This window comes from Lonchura striata, chromosome 13 (genome assembly GCF_050655825.1).
Source record: "Lonchura striata isolate lonStrDom1 chromosome 13, ASM5065582v1, whole genome shotgun sequence".
Classification (NCBI taxonomy): Eukaryota; Metazoa; Chordata; class Aves; order Passeriformes; family Estrildidae; genus Lonchura; species Lonchura striata.
In genome coordinates, this window is record NC_140715.1 from 10,706,874 (window position 1) to 10,732,297 (window position 25,424).

At 41.5% G+C, this 25,424-nt stretch overlaps 1 protein-coding gene across 1 annotated transcript in view; it reads right to left on the bottom strand.

Annotated features, from left to right (window-relative positions):
• Window positions 1–24,661, bottom strand: part of FSTL4 (follistatin like 4) — a 366,635-nt gene extending 341,974 nt beyond the window's left edge. The window contains exon 1 of the mRNA XM_085591243.1: window positions 24,522–24,661. The gene's annotated coding sequence lies outside the window, so the exon portion shown is untranslated. The remainder of the gene's footprint in view (window positions 1–24,521) is intronic.
• Between the last annotated feature and the right edge of the window lie 763 nt (window positions 24,662–25,424).

Consider the following 25,424-nt stretch of genomic DNA (forward strand, 5'->3'; position numbering starts at 1 on the left):
TGAGGTAAATTGTGCTACTTCTAGGTACTGAGATGACTAATCTCAGCTGCACTTATACCCTTGTTTGCCAGGGTTTGAAAACATTTAGCAATGCTAAACCCCCCAAAAAATATAAAGGATGCCAGTTCTATCACTCTGAATGTATTTTAGAACTAAAGACCAGCTGCAGGAGGATCCCTTCATTTGTTTCTAACCTAATATAATTGTGGGCAGGTTTTTTGGTTTTTATTACAGCTTCAGAATTTGAGATTGACCAGATCCAGAGTTTCTTGTTGCTTACATTGGCATATAAAATGTTAAAGAGCATAAACATGTGGGAAAAATAAACTAAGATTGTCAGATTAAACACTTTGTGTGGTAATTTTGTGAAGGGTTTTTCCTAGATAAGACCCTGTGGAAGTTATTTGTAGATTATACTCCAAGTTGGTACATAAAATACACTGTATTAAAGTAACTCTACCCAATTTTCCTAAATGTTCTGAAGGACTTTGAGAACATGAGAGGAAGGAGGGGGGATTAAGTGGTGGTGGTGAGATTTTTCTGTTAGTTTGGGGGGCTTTGATATATTTTTCCCAAATCTACTCACCTGGCTGCGTCACATATCTTATTATTGCTATAAAAGCACAGAATCACCCTTCTATCTCACCTGGAAAGTAAGAGCCTGTCCCAGAGAGCCATGCTGGGGGAATTGCACTCCACCCAGCACTGGTTTATGGCAGGGTTTATGCTCACATATATACCATGCACACTGAGGGGAACCTTTTGGACAAGGACAGTATAATTCATTTTGAGAAACATCTTCCTCCTGCTTAACAGTTAGTATAAACTGAAATTCCTCAAGGGGACCAGGCATGATATTTTTCATTTTCTCAAAATCCATAAGATTTGTTGTTAGATTTATTCCTTTATTATTATTGATTATATAAGGGCTAAGGATGGGGCTGAGCTAGAATCTAAACACTCTTTTTTCTTTTTGTATTTAAGCACTATGTCAGCACTATTGATTTTCAAAACAAAAGGGTAGTGAAATTTTTCAAACCTGAATTTTTCAAAAAAATTTTTGAGCCAAGAATGCATAGCTCATTCACCTGGGTAACACTTGAACTACAATTCTTTTTTATTCGCCTCCACTGACTTTCTGTTTGGAATTCCAGTTTATCTCCCTGCTCCTGTTTGGCTAAACACCATATAGTACCACACCCAAGAATCACATCTCATATTAGTAGCAACAAAAACAAAACAAAAAAAAAATCGAACACAAAACAAAACACCCAGCCTTTTTTCTGCCTGAGAATTCTGAAAAAATCTTAAACTTAATCCTCAAAAAAATCGTTGAATTTAACCCTTAAAGTATCACACAGGTTTTAAACGGAAACAGACAATACTGCATGAATGGGACAAAAATAAATATAAAGGCGTCTTATATGATACAGTTATATACACTTTCATTTATTCATCTTACTTTTACTCCTTACTGTGAGGGTGGGGAGGCCCTGGCACAGGCTGCCCCATCCCTGGCAGTGTCCAAGGCCAGGCTGGATGGGGCTTGGAGCAACCCAGGATAGTGGAAGGTGTCCCTGCCCATGGCAGGGGTGGAACTGGAGGCTCTGTGAGGTCCCTTCCATCTCAAACCATTCTGTGATAATGCTGCTGGCTGTTGCTTTGGGAGAGTTTACAGAAGGACACAAACACAGCAGCTACAGAATTAAAGATATTCTCTTCCTCTCCTCACTAGGGAGGGGGATAAGATGCAGCATGTTTAAAATCAGATTTGTTCTCCACCATATGCAATCTTTTAATATCCCGTCTGCTTAACTCTAGAGATAAATCATCATTATCAACAGTCAATAGTTGGCACTACAAAAGATCAGGAACATTATTCTTGCTCAGGACAAGTCTTTGGGAGCTGTAATGCAATCCCTGGCACACAGGTGCACATCAGTGCAGGTTTACACCCCTCCCACCACCTGTGTGCAGGGTCCTGCTCATTCCTTGGAGGAGCAGGAGCTGTGACAAAACCAGGCTCTGCCTGCAGCACTCAGTGATGGAACTGCTCTCATCACCCTCCTGACTGATCTCTGCATCACTGGGTGGGAGCAGTGATGCCACAGGCTTTGCACGTCACCCATCCATCACTCCAACAGCTCAGTCTTCCTCCTGCTCGCAGCATTTTGGCTCTTCCACCCCTGGGCAGTAGCAGAGAGCTCCCACATGCATCCCTGCCCCTGCTGGGTTACACCTGGGGCTGAGCCTTCTCTAATCCCTGACAATCCTGACTGGTGCTAATCACAATGAGTGCACTGATCTCACTGTACTTCACAGCAGATGAGAACGTGGCTGTAATATTTATTAAATTAAAGTATTTGGGAAACCGCAGTGGAGTGCACTAGAGCACACAGAGCCTCATCTGAGGTCAGCCAGATGCTGCAGCAGTTATGGCCTTCATTAAGTCAATGAATATTAATGACAAATTAACACAAACTTTAAACAAGAAGCTAATTTTCATTTCCGGACTCTTTTAATGAATGTGTTGTACATATTTTCAAGGTAGCAGTAATCTGACAGGCAATATTTTTCAAATAATTAATTCACACTATTTCTAGCTATTTTTAACTTCCCAACACCCAAGAACCCATTGATTCCAGCTTTAATTACTGTTCACAGCCACATCTGCTCCTATACTCAAACAGAAAAAAACAGTTAAACATTGCAAAGTGATTTCTCACTTTTTAAATCCTTAAACTACTACCTTTTCCTGCATTCTATTTTAAGTAGTCCTACAACCAAACAAACAAAACTGCTGGTTTTGGAAAGTAAGGAATCAAATTCAGTCCAAATTCCTCTTCCTGCTACTCATGACTCCCAGCAATCACTTTAAAATAATTGTACTGTGTTTCTAACCTGGAAATGTGTTGCTCAATAAAGCACAGACAAGTGAGTGCTGGTGGAGAGAGGGGATATTTTAATACTTGACATGTGCACATGTACACCTCTCCATCCCTATTTTCCTTGGAACAAATGCTGTTCTAATTTCTTCAAAGAATCAATAATGCCCATTGCCAGAGCCCAGCACTGTTTGAGATGCAGATTACACAGGGAGACCAAAAATTTATTGCATTGTAAATGTAGGCAGAAGGTGGCAGGTAAGCTGTAATTAAGGTTTTGCTGATAATAAAAAATAGGGGGAAATAAGCAGACTCCATAGTCAGTAAATGCTGGTGCTGCTGCACAATCACCCCATTTTGCAGAGAAAACTGCAGCACCAGGCTCTTTTTCTGCACAATTAGCCTAAGGAAGGGTGGTTTACATTTCCAGCTGCCCAAAATGCTGGCATCCTGTCTGCCGTCCCTCAACTCTTACTGCCACCAGAGCCTTTCCAATCCTCCACTCCCAGCATTTAGATCTCACTCCCATTTTTTTGAATCACATCATACATTCTTTGCTTCTATCTGGGAAGCAAAACTTAAGACAGACCTTTACCATTACTTAGCTGATGCATTTTTTTTATTCTTCCTTGCATCAGACCTGGCAGTGCACAAACTGGTAGTGAGTGATGTGTTTCATGGAAACCCAGAAAGCCCTTCTGCAAAAGTTTATCTCATGGACAGGTAGGAAGTTGGGCTGCTTTTCATTCAGTCATGTGTCCTTCCACCTGCACCAGCAACATTTTATATTGTGGCTGACTCTGTAAAAAAATAGAAAGCAAAACCCCAAACCAAATACCTATTTTCCTTTTCTTTCCCCTCCTTTCACAACTTCCTTGATTTTCAGTTTTCTGTCCTTGTCCCCGGGTTGGGATTACTCACTACTAATTATCCAATAAAAATAGAGTTGAAGTATTAAATCTATCCCTAGTTAACCCAATGTCTTTAATAATAAAAGAAATTTTGCACTGGGGATAAATACTGTATCTCATTTTCCCACTCTTACAAGTCTCCTGTCACTCCACACTTATTAATACTGCTACTAATATACTGTTCCCAGTCAGCCACTAAAATAGTTTGGTTATTCCTATTAATTCACCAATAAAATGTGGCTTCACAGTGCAATAAAGAAGGTTTTGTTGCTTATGGGGTTTATTGGCAGCATCTATTTGTCCAATTTGTCAAGAGATATTCCCTATATTTCTAATACTATTGCTAAATGAACCTCTGGTATGGAATATGGTGAGAAAGCAGTATCTGATCTCATGCCAGGTGTTGCTGGCTTCTCGCTGGGTATTTGGCAGTAACTGATGACACAGACAAGTGTCCATCCCTTCAGGTTAAGGGTGAGCGGGTGCTGCAACAGCCTCCTCCCAGAAGGAAAAACAACTGTTTTGTGGTTAAAATTCAGAATACTTCATTTCCTGAGAGAGAAGAGCAGGAACCACCTGTGCTCTTAATAGGTGGTAGGACCCAGCACCAGGTACAGAAGCTGTTGTTCACAGCAGTCACAAAAATGCAATTTAGCTTCTAAATTCACAATCTCAGGCTAATTTATGAATTTCTCAGTCCACTCTATGGAAGAAAGAACTGGAGATGACACTTTCCTTAAAAATAGAGCCATTGGCAATTACAGATAACCTTGTAATAGGTGTTTGAATTAGAAAAGTCCCCTGAAATTCTCCTGTACACCTCCCCAGACAAAGGCAACATACTTTCCTACCAAAGATTTTACTAAAGAGATTAGTCAAAACACTCCAGAAAAAGAGAAACAAGAAGGATGCTCAAAGTCTTTTCAACAGCAAAGAATGCATTAGGCAAGGTACCCAAATGGTCAAGTGTAGGCAGGTAGGTACAACTGCTCAGTCACTCCCTCCACTGGGGCAGTATTACAACCACTGATGCTCTTCCCTTTCACTTTGGTCTTACTCCTTGTGAGCCAGTGAGATTTGCTAGGACCTGTCAGAAAAGGCAAAGAAACAGCAGCAGACAGAGCTGCCAGAGAACAGAGAACACAGCACAGTGTGGGGAAATGTAGGATCAAACACTACACAGCAGGAATTTAAAAAAAAACAGGACAACTCACCCCATTAAGGAATTGGGACAGGATTTTTTAACTGGATCATGTTGCAGCTTTGAATTCTGAATCCTAGCTCATAAGCAGCCAGTGTGACTGTGCAACACTGTCCTCTATTGGAAACAGCTCACCAGACCACCTGGAGCACTGCTAGGCATCCTCTGCTCATAGGAAAAAGCTCATCATTTGTTAGGGCTGAGTATCTGCTGTGATTCCGATGATGTTTTCTGTGAGGGCTTCCTCAGCATAATGCATCACCCACAAGTTGTTCCAAAATATCATTGTGCTTTGACTTTGCTTTGTGTTTATTGGGTACAGGTAGCGTAAAAAGGCTTTGCACAAGAGAGCCATTGAATTAATACAAGCAGATTTATTGTGCAGGCTTTACAATCTTTCTTGTGCACCAAGCTCAAAATCTCCAAGACATTTATTAGGAGAAGGGATCCTGACAGAAATGCTGCAAGGCGCCCCATAAATATCCGGGTGCCTCTGCAGAAGGGGAACCCAGTGACCTTGTGGAAGGGGTGCCATTCGGAACTCCACCTACTTGCAGGGACAGGACCCAGGATCAGGCATCATTTTTAGAGCTACCATCTCTGGAGACTCTGGGAATAAAAAAGCTGATTCACAGGTGCTGCAGAAAAAGGATGAGAGCTCATGGTGTGCTAGGAGGAAGATAACAGTGCAGGGTGGCAGACATCTGCTTCTTGCAGCATCCAACCCAAGATGTGGAAAATAAAGCAGGGGTTGCTGCAGCAGGGAGGAGGGGTGCTCCAAGGCACAGCAAAGGGGGTCCAGCAGCACAGATGTTGCCTATCAGCTGCCATCTCTGCCAGAGCTGCACTTACTTCCCACCCTCCTCCTCAAGGAAAGATATTTCCTGACTTCACCACATGGCTTGCCAGCCTTCCCTCCATCTATTGGGTTTTTTTTTAAATCGTATTTTTCTATTTTCAGTCTCTATTTTCTTCTCCAAGGGCTTTGTCTTTCTATCATAATAGAAGGAGATGAGGAATATTCTCAAACTCAGCTGGTTTACCTTTCTAATGGATGTGGTTTGGGCAGGCTGGAGGGGTCAGGCATTTGTCTGCTGAAACAGCCACAGTACCTTGCTCAAAGGGCAACTAGCCCAGTCAAAGTGGGATGTGAGACAGAGGAAAAAGAACATTACTTCATTCAGGGTCTGATTTTACATAAAGGGGCGTCTTCCTGCTGATGCATGACCTGGGTTCTATATGGGAGGGCTCTGTGTCACACTGCTCTGTCATCTCTTCCCTCTTGATGCCAGTGCTGGTGACGCTGTGCTCAGCAAGACTGCCTACACCAGGGAGAGTTCAGACTGCTATTGTGAGGGGCCTTGCAATCATTAGTCTCCAAAATTGCTTTCCACAGCGTACAAGAGACATAACAAGTGGCTAATTTAATAAAATTGTGTTGGTTCATTCAACCAGAGAAGAAAAGATAACAGCAGCTGATTCTGGAAAAAATTGGAAGGCTCTTGGATGTTGTGAGCTCGAAGTTCTGGTAATGGGAACAGCAATTCCCAGATTTCAGCTGGTCCCTGCTTCCTCCTCCCCATCTGCTGTGCTGATGCACTGCTGTGGAGGGAGGGGAAAGCCACAGTGGGATGGCCCAAGGGAAGGCATTGTAGCTAAAGAACAGTGGCAATGGGGTATTGAACTCAGCACAGGTTCCTGCTATCAGAAATTGCCCTGTGCTAATGGCATTAAGGGCCTCCACACAGAATCATAGAATCCTTAAGGCTGGAAAAGACTTCTCAGATCACAGAGTCCAACCATTAGCTGAGCATTTCCGGGTCCACCACTAAGCCATGTCCCTCAGGACCACATCTGTGTGTACTTTGAACACTTCTGGGGATGATGATTTCCCAACTTCCATAGGCAACCTGTGAATCCCAGCAATCAGCAATTCAGGCACCCTAAATCCGACCCTTCATTCTCTTCTCTCCCTGCTACAGAGGGGTCAGTCCTAAAGTAAAGCAGGACAAACTCCCTGCTCCAGTCTACACCAGCTCTTCATTCCACCAGTGAAAGCTTTGCTGTCAGTTTTAGAGCACACAAGGATGAGCTCTGACTCTGCATGGAGAACAAAACCTGATATGGGACTCACACAGCAGAGACTGGAATTGCCCTGGCTGTGGGAATGACACAGGTGAGAGAAGAGGCAGATCTGGCAGCAAAAAGCATGAGAAGGCCCTCGTAGGTCTGCCCTGCTTCGACAAGGACATAGACATGCAAACAGGTTGAATCAAAAACCACATTACACAAAGCAGAGCCAGAGATAGAGCAGATTGAATTTTTCCACTGGATGTTACAGATTCATAATCATCACTGTCAGCACTGCAATAGCAATCAAGGTTAGATCACCAGCTTCCACATTACCTTAAAAGTGAAATGAAATGTTAAAATAAGTAATCGAAAGGGCCCCTTCCACTTCCTTTTACCCAAGAATAAATCTGAGTAACTCAGAGAAGCTCGCTGCTGAATGAGCAAACAATTTGATCACATAATCTTGTGGATGCAAGATCTTGAATAGATTTTTAAACAGTCCTTCCACAGTGACCTTTAAACAATTTGTACTTATCATGTGTAAATTCATTATTTGCTAAAATGTTTTAATTTTGTAATTAACTTGGATGCACTGCTTGCATTCAATCTAGATTCAGAATGAAACTGAGTAGTGCTGAAGGAAATTTGGGGGTGACAAATACCAGTTTTCTCACTCTATCATTTTGGCTGTATGAAAACAAAGGGCTTTCCCCTGGTGCCTGCAGCTGCCAAAACCTTCCCACCACCTGTGAGTGCCTCTGCAATGACAGAGCACAGCCCAGCCTGGCTTAACAATGCTTCTCCCCCATCAGAACATAATCCCAGCTGTGCTGAGGGCATGACCGCTGGGCAGAACATCTGCACGACTGTCCTGGTGCCAGCAGGCAAAATATGTACCAGGAGAAACAAAAGTTTACAATTCCCGCTATGGATGGATTTTCTGGTAATGATTAGGTGTCCCTCTTCCAGCCCACAATTTCTTCTCACACATTTTCCTGGGAATTTTAAATGCATTCATTTCAGTGTCAGGATGCACTTGAAACGGGTTCAAAAGTCACAGGGGAAGCAGAAGCAGATGGGCAGATAAGAATCTGAATGTGGTTTTCTTAGTTCTCCATTTCCTGGGGAGTTTTTTTTTAAGTCCAAAGACCATGAGGGTTTCCAAGAGAGCACATTTCAGGTGCTCAGGCACCATTCCTATGCTCATTCCTAGGGAGAGTATTCAAGTTAAGATAAAGGATATGAGATGTCACAAAAACCCACAGCTCCTCCCTGCAGACATTCCTTCCTGCTCCCCCCAGTCAGATCCCAGCATCATTCTGGGCCTCCCTTCTCCTCTCTGAATCTCTCTTGCTTCCCTGCCACCTTCATCATCACATTAGAGACCTTGGTAAGACCCTGGGGCACTGTTGAGCAGAAGCCCCCATTCCTGAATGGTCTTTGCATTTTAAAGAACTGCAACACCCAAAAGAAGAACAAAGAAGGCAGACAAGCAACATCCATTACTGCCCACACCAAGAAAAGTCACGCTGGAGCTGTGGGAAGCACCCACTGACCCCAGCAGCATCCCCCCTTTTATCACCTGATGATTTTGCAAGAAGGGGCTCTCATGCATCTGATAAGGCACACATAGAAACACAGCTCCAAAATAATGAAGGAAAAAACCCAAGTAAAAATCTGCTATGTTTGAATCCTTGCAACTTCTAAGTAAAAGAGTCTCAAGTTTCACAGCTCCCCGCCAAGCCCTCGGCAGCTGAACACCTGCACACTCCATCTGTCCCTACCTTCACAGATCACCTCCTGCTTCAATCACTCACCACCAACCTGTCCCTCACTGCTTCCTCCAAACTACTCATCTCTCCAGACCAAATGGGACCAAAGCACTCCAGTCTGCACAGTCTGATTTCAGTCTGCTGCAGAGTGTAACCTTGGAAAAAAAAGCACTTCCCAGCAAATGGCTTCTCCGTGTTCTTCATGGATTTTCTTATCCATAAAAGCTTCTGCTGCAGTTGACTTGGCATTTAGGAGGCCTGGATAAAATCTAAATGCTCCAGCTCCAGTAGAAGTTAGAGAGGGGAAGAGACCCCATCAGTTGTGCCCCTGTAATTCAATGCTCATTAAAAAATACAAGGGTTTGGGAGGTCTAGACATGGAAAGGAAGAAATTGGCATACATGGAAAATATAACCTCTGATGAGTGTCAAGTGAGGTTATATAGATGAATACTAATAAGGCAGCTTTGAATAATTCACACCTGGGGTTCAAGGTAAAGTGGTTTAACCTGATACCTTGGTAGTTGTGCTGCCTTGCTGGCCTCAGGAAAACCATCTCAAAGAACAAGGTCTGAACATAACTCAGGGTTTAGGTGTTAATTTGTCCAGATATATTTTTAAAAAGAAGAAAAAGTATCACAGCTCACTCACAACTGTCTAAAAATTGCAGTGCAAGCACTGCAGGATGGATGACTTTCCTCCCACCCCAACCTCCGACCTTGCTCCGTGCCCACCAGAGCTTGCACCAGCACAGCTGCTCCTCATTGTGCTCCAGAGAGAGCTACAACTTCTCACAGAGGTGAACAAATTGGAGGAGTTTTGATCACAATTCTCCATATCAAAAGGGAAAACACATTTCTTAAGAGAAGATTATTTATCTTCCCAGGGGAACCCACTTTTGAAACTACACTCAGTTTCAAAATTTAGGATTGCGTTTTATACTGTTTCATCTTCTGCCTTGCTGAGTCCTTCACTCATTTTAGATTTTGAAAAAGACTTCTACCTTTCAGCTAAGTCCTAATTAACCAGTCCTCCGAGAGAAAGCCCTCTGTTCCTTCAGGAGGAAACCTGGACATCCACCAAAATTATTTTTAACTATACTATAATGTGTCAGTACAAATTCCACTTTCCTACATAGCCTTTCAAGTCATATAAAAAATGACAACAAGTGATAAAAACTGGGAAGCAGCAGCCACTGAGGGCATCAGAAAAAACTCTCACCAGGCAGGAGATAAATCCAACATTATAAATTAGCACCATAAATATTATACACATTTGAAATGATTTATACACTTATTTTATCTGAGCCAGGCATTTTTTGCTTTCTAAGGAGGGAGAAGGATAACCAAAGGATACCCATCCATCCCAGCTACTGCTGCCTGGATCTGGAAATTTCTGCTCGCCTGTTACAATAATGCCAGAGAGCTCTCCAGGGGGGTTTTATCTGTAGATCACCACATGCTTATACAAATGTCAATAAATTGGAGGTTTGTCCTAAGGGCAAATTTGCCTCATTCAATCTGGTGTTTCAGTGCTTCTGCTGCCCTTGTACATCAGAATTGTAATGCAGCTGCTGTATCAAGAAGCTGTAAAACCCAGACACCTTTGCCTACGGTTTCCTTCTTTTTATTCTTCCTTCCTCCCTTGCGAACTTCACATCACCTTTTATACTTTATCATTGTGCTGCATAATCACTGTCTCTGCAGAATTGCTGGGCTCGCCACAGCGCCTAATACCAAATATGAAATATTGTACTGTGCACCCATGCAAAAGGCCAGTTTTCATTAATCAAATATTCAGAAGAGTCAATGCTCTGTTATAATAAAAGCTCAGAAACCAGAGTGTGAGGAAAAACAGATAAGATTAAGTTTTACCATGTGACATGCTGAAAAAAGTTCCCACCAGGAAAATCTCAGCAGCTCATTTCAGAGCAGCCATCAGCTGGCTCCTGGTGCTGGTGGATGCCATGTGCCTCTATCACAAATAAAGGTGAACAGCAGTGAATACCTGCCTCTCTCTAGTAAATATATCCTCCCTTGCTTCCTTACCTGCAGGCATCGGGCACTCTAGAATCCTGCACAGGAGGTGTTGCAGTACATTTGGAGGTACCAGTGCACTGAGGGAATGAGCTGTTTTAACCACTCACTGCAGAACACCAGAAAATGATGCTTTTGTTTTGTAAACCTGGTTTAATTCTACCTGGTAACAGCCAAGAGGATGAGAAGCAGCTACAAACACCTCCAGAGTCACTGAACCAAATCAGGGGGGGACCTGGAATATCCCCCAGCTACCAGCCTGGAGAAACCGAGTTATGCCAAAACCAGCTCCTACATTCATGATTTATTCATTAATAAATCAATGCTCTCAATGTCCACACCCACCAAAGCACCACGTGCTGCTCACCAAGGGCTGCCACCCCTCCATGCCCTTAACTGTCCACTTCCCAAAAAGAAGTCATTTCCCAAAACAAGTCATTTCCCAAACTGACAGGTCTAACTGAATTCTAAATTTTAATTATATTTTACGCAGTACTGCAGAAAAGTGGACACTGAAAGATTATCTGACTGGGAGCTTAGCAATAGAAATCCATAAATCATGCTGGCAGGTGTGTAGTTTCCTTGTGAGGTAGTGCTTGTGGGAGTAGCTGTTCCTAGCAGAGGCACTGCTGGAGTCCCAGCTCAGTGGGTGCAGTGGCTGTTCACTTCACCAGCATCTCCATCCTGGATTTACAGCCCTCTCCCAAGGGAAACAGAGGCAGAGGTGAAGGTTTACCACTACCTGGGGATCCAGCGAAGGATTTGGGATTTGGATCCTATACAATAAAAAATACTGCTATTAATAAGAATGAATACTTAAAATAGTGAATAAATAAAGACAAAAGTAACAGGCAGCAATAACATAGAGAGATTACGTGCTGTTAATTAAATCTGCAGCAAGCACAATGACAGGAAAACAATAATAAATTAATTTATCGTCTAAATAGCAAATGAAACTAATGGATGTTTGGGGCGTTTTTGACAGCAAAGGGAAGAAAGCCACATGAAGCAGGAAATTAGACTACTTTTCCAGACACTACAAGGTCCAATTAGGCAGAACAATTAGCAAAGCTTTCAACAGATAAAAATAGAAGAACTTGTGGTCACACTGCTGGATTTTACCTCACACTCAGGTGTGTTAATGGAGCCTTATGTAGGATTTTGCCAGACATGTCAGCTCTATTCCGAACTGGAATAGACTGATGGAGCTCAGTGGAACTGGGACAGGTTATACTAGCTCAAATTTAGTGCTAAAAACAATGAACAGATCCCTTGTGCCAAAAGATGAGCTGGTTTCAAACTTTAAAAAAGATTTTACATCTCCTTCAGCTGTGAATCAAGAGGAATGTACAGGAGAGTTTTCCTTAAAGCTACTGAAGCCTGTTTTAAGACAGGAAGAACCAAGATACGTAACTCTCAATTTCCTAAAATACTTTTTTTCCCAACAATCTATGTCTAAAAATTTACAAATCCAAGTGGGCAAAACTATAGAGGAAAGGGTATTTTGCTTTAGAGACACTTAAATACTTGACTTTTACTGTTCAGATTTAATGAAAAACATGAAATATAAACAGAAATATATCAATGCTGAAATATTTCATGCCACCATATAAACAGTGGCTGCGTTGGTCAAGTAAACTTGTAATTACCAGCTTTCCTAACTGTAAAAGAAAAGGAGCCAAGCACAAGTAGGTGTGGAAACATTTCAGAAAGGAGCTGGAAAAAATAATTCTTCGTGTATTTTGCATATTAATGCCACTCTCACTGTTCTCTAGGCTCTTATATTTAATTCCAGTGGTTTCAACCACATCAGGATAATCAATCATTGCTTAAGAAATGTAATTAACTCCTACAAGAAACTATTTCTGAAGGGAATTAAGAAATTTACTGTCTGAGGCTAAACTTGGGGTTACTTATAGATTTTTTTTTTCCCTACTACAGAGCTTTTCTGGTGTTAGCACATGATCTAACTCTGTGAGTGCTGCTCAGGTTATCTGCGGCTGAGGAAGGGACAAACAGACCTTAGCAGGAAAGAGAGGACAGAAGGATATTTTGGGGAGTTTTCTGGTCATTTTTAGGGTTGGCTGGGATTTTCCTGTGGGAGACAAAGCGATTTGAAGGCAGATTGTCTTTGTGCTCTGGAGCTTCCAGGTACTTTTACAGTATATATTCTGCAAAGATCCTTTAAAAGGAAAAGAGCATAAATTTACCTCAGTAATGAAGCTGCCCATGAAGATGCAGATTTTATTTTACACAAACTCCCCAAAAGTCCTGATTGACAAAACCTTTGCCTGTGTCACGTAGGTGATACAGGACAGCATCCAGTTGGAAAGTTGGGAGTTGTTTCCCATCCATGGAGAATAAGCACCAAGCCAGATAGTATCTATTTGCAACAAATATCATGTTTTCACCCATGGAAGGACCACAAACCTAACTTTTTGTCAAATTCAAAATAAAAAGATTCTAAAACCCAGTTTGGGGACTCAGTTAAAACTTTTTTTCAGAAAAGTCATACATAAAGACTTAAATCATCACAAGAAGTTCTTCTCCACTAGATATCATCCTAGTCAGCCTCTATTATGCTCTGACATACAATTTAAATGGGAGTTAAAAGATAAATTATTCACCAGTTATTTGATTTTATTAAAAGAGCCTTAAAAATACCCCTGACACACACTTTGAACAAGACTATTGTTTTGCAGCTGCTTGAACTGTGGCATTTACCATGCAAATAACAATAAAAGCAAAGGAGAGAACCAGCAAAGGTACAGCAAATAAACATTACTGCCATTCAGCTTTCTCTGGACTAGACATAGGCTAGGCATTAAAGAAAATTCAAAATAACTTTGTCTTGAAGAGTTTCTGCCAGAACTCCAGCTCTCTGAGAGCTTTTCTTGCTCTCATTTGCAAGCACAGCCTGCCATGGTGTTGCTGGCCCCAATGAGGATGATGCCTGTGGGATATTCCAGGCAAAGAGCAGCATTTCTCCAGAAGAGGGGTGAAAAATCTCCCAACAGGAAGGGGATTGGTACCTCCTTCTCCAAAACACCTCATCTCACCAATTTCCCTGTTAGCTCCTGAACAGCCCTGTAGTCACACAGAGAGGCTTTAACAGATGGAGCAACCAGCTGGAAGTTGGATACTACTTTCCCTATAACTGGACACATACAGAGCTCTATTAAATTTTAAATTTTAATCAGAGAATGTCAAGTTCAAAATTACACTTAAGCCTCTGATTTTAAGGTTTGGGGAAATGAAATATATTATCAGTCATAAATGCCCTTTATTTGAAGGAGAGGGAGTGTGATTCCTGTTTTACAAAGCAGGCACATAGGCAAGTCTTTTCCCCTCTACCCTCATAAAACATGGGAATTTCATGTGAAATACTTGAAGTAGGGTATCACACTTCAGGCCAACTCAATGACTGTCAAAAATAAAATAATAAAAAAAATTAATAGGCGAAACCAGTCATACCTGAGGCTTTTATGTGCAAAACCTTACAATATCAAGTGTAACTCAAACCAGCATTTCTGCTGCTCGCAAGTCTTTCCTGTAAATGCTCATGAGCTCTCAAATAATATCTCATAAAATAATGTCTCATAGGATATAGTGTAACAAGACCAGAGAAGCACCCTAGTCAGACCCCCATGAGGCCATCAGCATCTCTCCTGTTCTTATGAGCCAATTACCCTCCAATTACTGTGACAACTACAGCTCCCAGCCACCCCTGGCACCAGGGCACAGCCTGAGCCCACCCCTGTGCCCTGGGGCTGCAGTGAAAGTGATGGGCAGATGGAGCCCAGCACCTCTCCTGGTGTACTCACACAACATTCCCACCCTTTGTGAGGATGAGGATGGGCACTCCAAACCTGCTGTGCCCCTCTGGTCACACGGGCTCCAGGAGTTTATAGCTTCTTTTATAGGAATCATCAGCCACCGCTGCCCTAGGTAGAATTTCTTCATCTGCTTTTACTATGTATGATAATGGGGTTTTAAGAATTCATTCTCAGACAATAATTTTCATATTTTTGAAAAACTATGGGACTATCTGAACATATAAGCAGAGCAGGATATTAAAATTGTAATAACCCTCACTTCAGAAACTGCCAATTTTTGCACCCAGGAAAGGAAAAGGGCTTCTCAGGGGCTTGGGAGTCTGCAGTAAAGCTTCTGTGGCTGGCTTCAGCTCTGCCCAGGAGATGTGCTCAGCATCATGGAGCTCAAAGGTGCAGGACACAAAGTCCTCAAACATTTGCTTCTGTTATAGAGATTCTTTCTACACAGTGATGCTAAGATCTAACCTGATCATGACAGCCCTGATTCCACTTGAAAATCCAGGGTGTTTTATTTTTTATCCTTTTTTTTTTTCCTTAAGAGTGAAATCTGTAAAGCAGAAGAGTTCAGACTCAGATCTGTGGCATACAGTCACTTCTGCTGTAATCTTTGCTTCTTTCCTGCCATAACTAGAGAGGAACCTAAGATGCAGAGCTTTCATTTGAATTTCATTCCTTGCATTTCAGCAGGGGGGCATCCAGCCTCCTGGCACCAGCCTGCTGCAGGCAGAACCCAAGCCATGGAGCACCAGCCCACACAGGCATCAAAGCAAGGGGCTGGAGGGAAAAGGGAATATCTGTCTCAGCTGTCCATGTGCAGATACAGAATTTTTAACACAGAAAGAAACAAAAGGGAAAGAATCTTTAGGATTATTAAATGCAGCTTCCCACAGAAGTTGAACTTTAGTGTCTGCTGTGATGCAGAGCCCCAGATCTGGGCTCAGGACTAATCTGAGATGAGGTTTAACCCAGAGGAGTAATTAGTCAGTCTCTTGACTGGCACCAAGGCACAATCTGAGTGACCAGAGGACTGGATCAATAGCAAAGCCTGCACTCTTTTGAGATGATATTAAAATTGTAATAAGTCAAAGTAAGTCACACATTTTGGCACACTTGATGCAAATAAAGAGAAACACCTTTGGATTTCCATTTCTGAGCTCCAGTAGTCCTGACAACCTAAGAAAATGAAGAAGTGCCAAGTGAGTATCTCTAGACAAGCACAGGGCTATTGCTGACAGTCATCACCTCAGAGCCCAGGTAAACTTGTCCAAGAGGTTCCAGCTGTTCAAAGGGAGCAAGGGCCTGGAGAGACAGGACAAGAGGGAATGGCTTCACACCAGCAGCAGGGAGGGTTATACTAGATGTTAGGAAGAAATTCTTCCTTGTGAGGGTGGTGCCCAGAGAAGCTGTGGCTGCCCCATCCCAGAAGTGTTCAAGGACAGGTTGGATGCAGCCTGGAGAAACCTGGGATAGTGGACTCATGGCAGGGAGGTTTGAATGAGATGATTTTTAAGATCCCTTCCAACCCAGATCATTCTATGGTTCTATGATTAGGCATGTAATAAACCATATTGTGGTCATTACATAGACAGAGCTTTTAGAAAGAGAAAAAATATCCCTCTCTAGATAAGGTCATGTCTGCCAGAGAGGATTAGAAAACCCTGTGGAGACAAAATAAACTACCCAAAATCCCCTCTGAGTCCTGACACAGTGCTATCATACCCTGCCAAGACCTTTCAGACTGTTTTCTTCAGGATTTGAGAAAAGAACAGAGAGGTACCTATCCAACAGACCACGTACTCTGGTAATAAACTAATCAGCCATGAAACAATCAAGGGATATTTTGTACAACAGAAATGAGGTTGGGGTTTTATTACACAGATAAACAGATTGAGATAGGATCCACCTAAATACTTATTTATAGTTTTGTCATAAAAGTTAGCAATGAATACTGTTCTAAATGTACATGGTCTGTCTTCTAGGTTATCAGTGAAGGGCAGGATGCAATTTCTAATTACTCATATATTACATTTATTGCTAATAAAACAGATTTATTCTTTTTTATTATTTTCTCAAGGCACTTAGTGAAGTCTTTGATGATTGAGAGCACAGTTTTTAACAGAACTTGTCATTTGACTTCAAAATACAAATTCTTCGTATCTGCTTATTAAAACAAAAAAAAAACAAACAAACAAAATAAACCAAAAAAAAAAAAAAAAAAAAAAGAAAGAAAGAAACTAAACAAACCAAAAACAAATGGAGGAGAGCAATGAGGTTAAGCTGTCAATTCTCCCTATTCTCCACACCATTTAGCAAGAAGACAGACAGACTTGGGTCGCTTAACCTTTTGGAAGCTCATTTCTTCTACCTGCTCTGCCAGCTATAGTCCTCTCTCCAGCACTCCAGCCTAGGGGAGGAAGAGGTTTATTTAAGCACAGCACATGTGCTAGTCTGCCTTCCTATTCATCACACTCTGGCATGAAGTCTCCTGATAGTTTTTTGTTCATTTGTCCATAGACTCAAAAAAAACCCCATGGAAAGCCTGAAAGGAAGCTTGGGAAAGGTTAATTGGTTTCGTTGACCATCTGTTTGTGCCATGAATAAATGCTGAGAATAATGTGTAACAAATGGCATCTACAAGGATTAAATAAATCAGCTCTGTGGATTAGAAATAACCTATGGACTGTGTTAATGGAGTACAAATCTGTGTAATAAAATCAGCCCTACTGAGCTGTGGAGATTGTGACCTTTAGGGGATAGAGAAAATGTGGATTCCCAGGAAACCTGAGGTGAACTATGGAAATGTAACTGCATTATGGTCCAGTAAAACTTGAGCAAACATCTGGAGAACACACAGAGGACAGTGACTAATCCCACTTGATTCCAAAAAGTAGCAACAAGCCTGCAATCTCTTCTGGTGTTTTATTTTCTCTTTGTCCCACCCCATTTTGAAGCAGTACTTTTAACAAATTCTGTGCTGATAAAGATAACATATTTAGGTTTTAATACTCCTTCCCATGCTTTTCTTCTTTTTTTTTAGTTCTAGAAGAGTTCAATGGACCTCACTGAATGTGGCTCCATCTCTCTGCAGACCATGATCCTTGGGAGCCAGAATCACCCAGGTGTTTCTTGAAACAAACATCATGGGTTAGCAAATCAGAGTTATTTGAATTACTTGACAACAGAAACTTTTCAGAATTGTCTAAATAACTCAAACAGGTACATGCCTCCTTTCAAACACAACAAAACTTTTAGGAACAATCATGGAGCCCTTTGTTGAATTGTGGTTGCCTTTATCTGTAGGTATGAAACTAAATCATCTATAATGTAGATTTCTTTAATCCACTGAAAATTATGTACCTCAATTCCAGAAAATAGGAATACTTGATAAACAGATAAAGTTGCAAGTGAAAGTGGCAGTATTGTCCAAATTGTGGAGAACAAAGGTGTCTCTGACTGAAAGGACATTTTTAACCATCTCTGAGATGCTTCACCTGCTTAAGCCAATTTTGCATCATCAATGCATTATACTGTCTGTTCAGAACAACTGGAAAGTGTTCAAACCAAGAAAGTGGCAGAAAAATCAACAACTGAAATTCTTGTAACTTTCTCCCCTGAAATTCCTGGGCATCTCATGGCAGAAATAAGTCCACACTGCTTTCTGCATGGACCTTCTTGCCATGAGCAGCATCAACCCTTCCATCCTTAGAGCATCCTGCAGGTGTTATTTTAACAATACCACAAAACCATGCTTTGATTCTTGTTTAATTAGCAGAATAGGGACATGCACACCAGCCCTTTAGACCTGCAGGCATGAGAACTGCTCAAGAATAGATCTCCCAAAGGAAATCCTCTACAGCAAGAAGATAGTTTTAAATTTTGCCTCTAAAGCCTACTGAAGTAAAGACAAATTTCACACCAGCTTGAGTGGAAAGAAGGTCCAGACTCCAGTAGCTGTGCCCCAGGTTACCTTTCTCTGTGAGTGCCACAAAAATCACTTAGTAACAGAGGTATTAGAAGTCTCATCTATTCTAACTACACAATGATGCATAGACAGCTGAAATCAGCCCCACAGGACGTGACACAACATAACAAGAAGAAAATTAAGTGAAGTGGAATATTTTTTCAGAGAACAGCTCCCCTTTTCTCTTGGGCTTCCTTGGGATTTACAGTTGGTATGAATGGCTGCAGCCTTAGTGTTAAAATTTATTCACTTAGGAGGACTCTTATAAAACTAAGAGGAGAAAATAATTCAAATATATTACAATAATCTCAAAGAAAACCAACAAGCAAAAGTCTTATGGGGGAAAAGGAGAAATTTTATACCAGCAGGATTCATATTAGCAAGCTTTCAAGCCTATTATTTTAGATGAACTCCCATTGCTAATGCAGATAGCAAAAAAAACCTCAGCAAAGATGAATGTTCTGCCAGAGCCACAGATGAGTTACAACAGGTCTTAGAATACACCCTCTTTCCTTGGAATAGACTGTCTGTTCCTGCACATCAAACTTCTCTGGGACACAGCACTGAGGTGGGGAGATGAGTCTGACTGCTCTCGTCTGAATTTCATTCTCAAAACCATAAATATCACTCATAAGGAGTAACATTTTTTATATAAATTAGGTAGAGTGAGCCATAAAAATATAAGAAGACTTAGTCAAGATCAGACAGAGGGGGAACTCAGTGTAACATCTTGCTTAAAAACCACGCATGATAGTTCAGGAGAAAGTGTAGGGATTGAGTGCCCTTGACAGAAAGAAGGTGATCTGTAACAGGGAGAAATGGGCTATCTACTTCAAATAGAAGAAACGCTGGGTTTTGGACTTTCCTCTGTCTTTTAATGGGATTGAAAAAAAAAAAAAAAGCTAATACAAAAGTGTCATAATATGGTGCCTGGATTATGTCTTCAGAATGTATGTGTAGATAGTAAGAGAAAAACAACAGAAATTTTTCTGTGCATAGGGGTCCAGAATGGGCCAAACTTGGTATGATGTGATTGTACAAGTTTTGGTAGAGCCACAAGGTATTGTGGAATGGGTTTCCTCATCAAGAAGGGTAGAAGAGCATTCAAAATACAACATCCATATAGGAACCAGGTGAGACAGGCTGGTATATTGTCAGATGCTTGATTCATTTCAGCAGGTTTAGTTTAGAAAAAGCATTTTGCTTGATAGTTTCATAGAAGATTCCAGACCAGTCCTTGAAAACACTAACATGAAAAAATGAATTGAATAGAAACACTTTACAAGTTCAAGTGACAAGCTTAGATCTCCCATACAACTGTATCAAGAGGTATTAGCTAGATATATGTCCAAGTACACAGTGAACATGCTCTGAAAATAGACAAATGATTGATGATTAATGATCAGCATATTAGAGGTGACAGTAGCTAATGCAGTGTCTCTTGCTCATGCACTGCTCAAAACAGAATTCTACTGTAAACCTGAGGAAAAAATAACTGCACATTGCCTGGTTTCATGACTTTGCCCTGGAGAGCACTCCCCTTGCAGGGCTTCTCTCCAGGTTTACAGGATCCACTGGAGACCAACAACCCAAGGGAAATATTTGGTCTACCAACCTCCTTCCAACTTTTTCCCCAGCAGAACTGCCTCGCAGAGCCCGAGGGCAACCCTTCAGACAGACACCTCCACGGGCACACCACTCACAGCTGGGAACCCAGAGCTGCAGCACCACAATGAACCCCCCCTTGTTTCTGGGGGCTCGTGATGAGCACACCCCAATGTCACCAGCTCCAGAGTAACCTTGTACGAGCACACAACCTTCAGCAAACCCAGAAATCAGTCACGTCCTGTTCGTGCACAGAAACCTGTACTCCAATGTGTCGGAAAGTTGAGATTTACTCATTCCTTGTGCCAGAATTATTGATCCCAGGAGCAGCTGTAACCTTTGGAAACTATATTTCTCAATAGCACTCAGCAAAGAGAGTGAATAGGATCTCAAAGGACCAGAAGCCTGAGAAATCCAGCATGAATGTAGAGTCTATTTTTAAATGTCTATAGAAATGCATTACCTTTAAAACTAACGACATCATTTTTTCCTGGCCTTCTCAATGAATCAATGGAAGCTTTGTCTCTGGAAGCAGAGCTTGGCTCTGACTTCTGGTGTTTCAAGAGTCCCTTGAACCACCTACCTGAAGACCAGTTGTCTATTTTTAAGAAACTATAAGAATAGCAGATGGATTTTAAACCCAGGAAGTTAAATAACATAGTTCCACAATATATGTTGGGAAAACCTCTAGTTGTGCATGACATGCCACAGAGCCTACAAAAAACACTGTCAGGGCATATCCATGTTCGAGCTGCAGTAAGAAGAAGAAAAAACACAGAACCAAAAGCAATGTGATTTTTCTTAGGAGTGAGTTGAAAGAAAATAAACTCTGATAGAAAATACTGCACCTTAGATTTCTTTAAAACAGATTCCCAGGGACTTATTATCTATTTACGTTAAGAATAGAACAACTTAGGAGAAATACTGTGTTCGAATCAATGAGCTGTAACTTCCAAACCAAGATTGTGTCTGATTATACCATTTCAGGTAAACTGCTGGTGTGAATTGTGAGAGGGGTCTCATCTATTGCACTAACTGGAGAACTTAATCGTTGCATGTTAACTGAGCTAATGTTTGATGGGACCTCTCAAAGCAGCACATTCTGCACTTCAGTTAACTCATTAACTACCATCCCATCAACTGTTCTCTCCCCGATTCTGGTATGGCAGAATAATCCTTGCCAAAACCCCTTAATTAGTCAGGGCCTCTAAATGTAAAGATAAACTGCCAGGCTTAATATTTGCACCAGATAATACAGCAAAACTTCCCAAGGTCCCCATTGTTACATATTGCTTGTCTGATTTAATCTTATTTGTGCACTAGCTTAAACCTTTCTGTTCTCATTGAATTGGGTTTGTTGATATTTAAGGATGTGATGCAAGAAGCCTCAGCAGTACATGGCCAACTCTTTAGTTTAATCATCACCACATTTGTATTTATCCTAACCAGAATCAGGACCATTACCTGCCACAAACTCACTGACAATCAGCTACTCCACCTACTTACCTACTTCCACAACCTCCTTGGCATACCTAGATCACCCTGATCTTTTGGGTTAATATCTCCCAACCTTATCCCCCACTGATGATACAAAGCATCCATACAGGAACAGACCATATTTCCCTATTTCCCAGTATGCCAATGAAAGTCAAAGGTCTTCTTTCCATTTATGCTTTTTAATTATTCTTTTCCCTCATCCTTTATCCTTTGGAAACACGGCCATTCAACCAGAAAATTGCATAGAAATTATCCACAAGGTTTGAATTAACAAACCAATGTTCCTGGGGTTAAAACATAGGGTCCCAATGTCAGATATTGCAGCAAAAGGAAAAATCCCTGCTTCTGGAACATGGAAGTTGCCAGCCCAGCCCTTCACAGGAAGTTATTCCAAAACTTCTCATAAGACAGTCATTTTTTCCCCTCTTTGTAATTAAACAGCTCCTCTGCATTTTGCCTACAATTTATCAAAGATAAATAAAGACATGTTTTGCATCTGGTGCCTATGTACAGAGCTATTTCCCTGTCACTATCACACCATCTGAGTTATTTCAAAGTATTCCTGTTGGCTCTGCATATCCAAGCCCAGCCTTTCTTCCCTGCCAAATCCTAACAAAATAAGTTTAGAGCACAAATGCATCTTACCAGGTTTCTTTATATTCATCAACTGGGAAATGTCTGACAGACTCTAGTATGCAAATCCTGCAGGTCAAACCTCCTTTTTAAAAACTCTGAAAGACATCACCTTTTTGAAACCCCCTTCACAGAAACTCTTGGGTTTTAGCCTGTTTGTGTGGTGGCTTATTGTGGTTTGATGTGTCCATGTTCAGAGCCATCAGAGCTTGGCTCTGTCAGACATGGTGGAAACTTCTGGCAGCTTCTCACAGAAGCCACTTCTGTGGCCCTTCCCTGTACCAAAACCAGGCTGGGCCAAATCAACACATGGCCTTTGGAGCAGGCAAAGCACGAGCAGGCTGACATCGTGTGTAACAGAACAACACCCAATTCACTCACAGTTCTTGTCCACTTTGAATTCTCACAGAGTTACAGGGTTAGCTGCAATCTTCCTGTATGTATTTGACATCAGGTTCATTACTTATTTTTAGAATCCACTTTTTTTTTATTTCAATCTCACCCCCTTTAATTCCTCTAACCCCATGGAACAGCACTTGGGGTGGTAGCACTGGCTGTGAGCCCACAGCAGGAGTATCTGCTGGGTTTCTTCATTTCCTGGTCATAAGTTTTCTTTGCTCCTCTGCTTCAGATAAACTCTGTACCTCACCTTGTTCCCCTACATGAGGCTGGGTTTCTTCATTTCCTCGTCACAATTTTTGTGTGTGTGGCAGTCACAGGATTGAATCGAGTCATGTTTTGGTCACAGTATTTACTTTGGAATCTCAGGTATAAGATATTTCTTTTAATGGAACGTCAATCTGTGTAAAACAAAGATTTAAATATTCTGCCCACAGATCACATTGTGCAATGAAAAAAACACATTTATCTTGCATAATGAAGTGGGTTTTTTTTAAAAACCCAAACTAATTCTATCTCCCACTGAGAAGAGATTTCATATATTCTTTCCACATATGTCAAAAAATATGAAAGGAAGGGGATATTTTTTATCCAGTATATTATTAAACATAATAGTCAGCCACCTCTAGAACCCATCATTGATTGAGATAAATGAAGCTATTTAAAAAAAAAAAAAAGCCTAATGAAGTCTCTTTGGTGCTTCTGAAACTCAGCAGTAAAGATAAATGAGAAACAATTTCTTGATATCCATTATTTTAAATTACAGATATCAGCCTTGCTGCTGTTCTCAAGGTTTATTGAATTTTCATAGAATATCATCCACTTCTACATTCCACACGTGTAATTGAAACCAGACCAATGTGTTTTTCTCGGGTGATGCAGATGCAGAGATCACCCCTGGCACGCCTGGAGCACACAGGAGGCCCACGACTCCCCAGCCATGGGGCTGCCAGCAGAATGGCAGCAGGAGAGCCTCACCTCTGCTCTCCCTGCTTATTTGCCAGTGCAAGGACCTGGAAATCCTCATTGCAGATATAGCTATGTCACAACTTTTCACCAGAGAATTAGTTTCTCTTTAGCACAGCCTTGGTTTAAGTAAACAATATTGCTTTAAACCAACATATTGTTGGTCTAACCAAACAATATGGTTTTGGGTTATTGTGGTGGAGAAGTCAAAATTAAAGACAAAAAATTTACAGGTTTTCCACTTAAAATTATGTGACTGGCTTATAATTCAGATTATTTTTCTTTTCTTCCTCTGCAGTTTGCCTGGTGCTCTTTCTGCTCTCTCCTCAAAAGACTAAAAATACAAAGAAAGCAAAGGCTGGTCTCCTCAAACGTGGGCTCTACACATCAAACCAGAACCCAGCTGGGCCAGCTTTGCCCACAAAGGAGCACTTTGAGCACGGTGCTCACCCTGAGCGTGTCCCTGGGATGGGCTCCCTGCTCACTGCCCCCCGAAACAGGCACTGCCACCCCACACCCCCTGCTGCTGCCCAGAGCTTCCACTCACACACAGGAGCAAAAACCGAGTGTAGCATTCACACCAGAGAGCCTAATTCACTGCAGGCAGAACCCAGAGCCGTTCCAGACCCCCTTTCCTTTGGAATCTCTGGGGATTGTGTCACAGAGCCAGCAAGCTGCATGCGGGATGGGGGCTCTGCCTTCACCCTGCAGAGGGCTGGTCTGGGGACAGTGGAGTGAAATCCTTACCTGATCACTTCCCTGCCTCTCCCCTGGAAGGACAGCTCCCAGCCTTTCCTGCTGAAGCCCTCAGACTAAAAGCATCCTCGTTTTCCATCCTCTGTATTGTAGACACGGAGCAGCACTTGCAAATATCTCAGCAACTGGGAGAAAGTTAATGATACACCAGGAGGATGCTGCTGCATTTGTCTCTTACACTTTTAGCATTTACTTTATTATATTGGGATGGGAGTAGCAGAGCTGCTACTGAGTAATTTAAATTTAATCATTTATTTTGACACTTTTAACTAGAATGCCAAAAATACCTGCAACTGAGAAGCAGCACTTTATTCTGTACTACCATAAATCTACATTACAAAAATACTCCTCTTAGGTCTACTTTGATTTATCTTTGAGCAAGAGCTATCCAGAATTGCATAACGAAACATAATAGTGCTTACATTTAATATGGCATTTTATCTATAAACTGGAAAAGGATCTGAACCTCATTATTATAATCTCTAAAAACACAGAATTTTTAACTTCACAGCATTTTGTAAGAACTTGAGAAATAAGAACTTAATGAGGGCAAAGCTACATTTCTACCATAAAGAATCTTTTGGATCTAAAAAGCTTTTTACAAGGTAGAAAATCAAATGTTCTATTAAATGCAGCACATTGTTTACTAGTGTCCAGTATTTTGCTAGGGATGTCTGAAATCCTCAAAGTGATAGATGCAATAGTCTTTTTTTTCTATTTTCTTTGAGTCCTCACATACTCAGCTATGTATCTGCTTCCTCTTGCACAGTCTTCCTAATGCTCATCTCATTTTGAAAGTTAAACCTTGGACAGATGCTTCTTTTCTTTATGAGCTCCAAGTGCCTTGCAGAAGGCTGATGCTCTGCACTGCTGACAGCTGTTTCATCTTCTGTC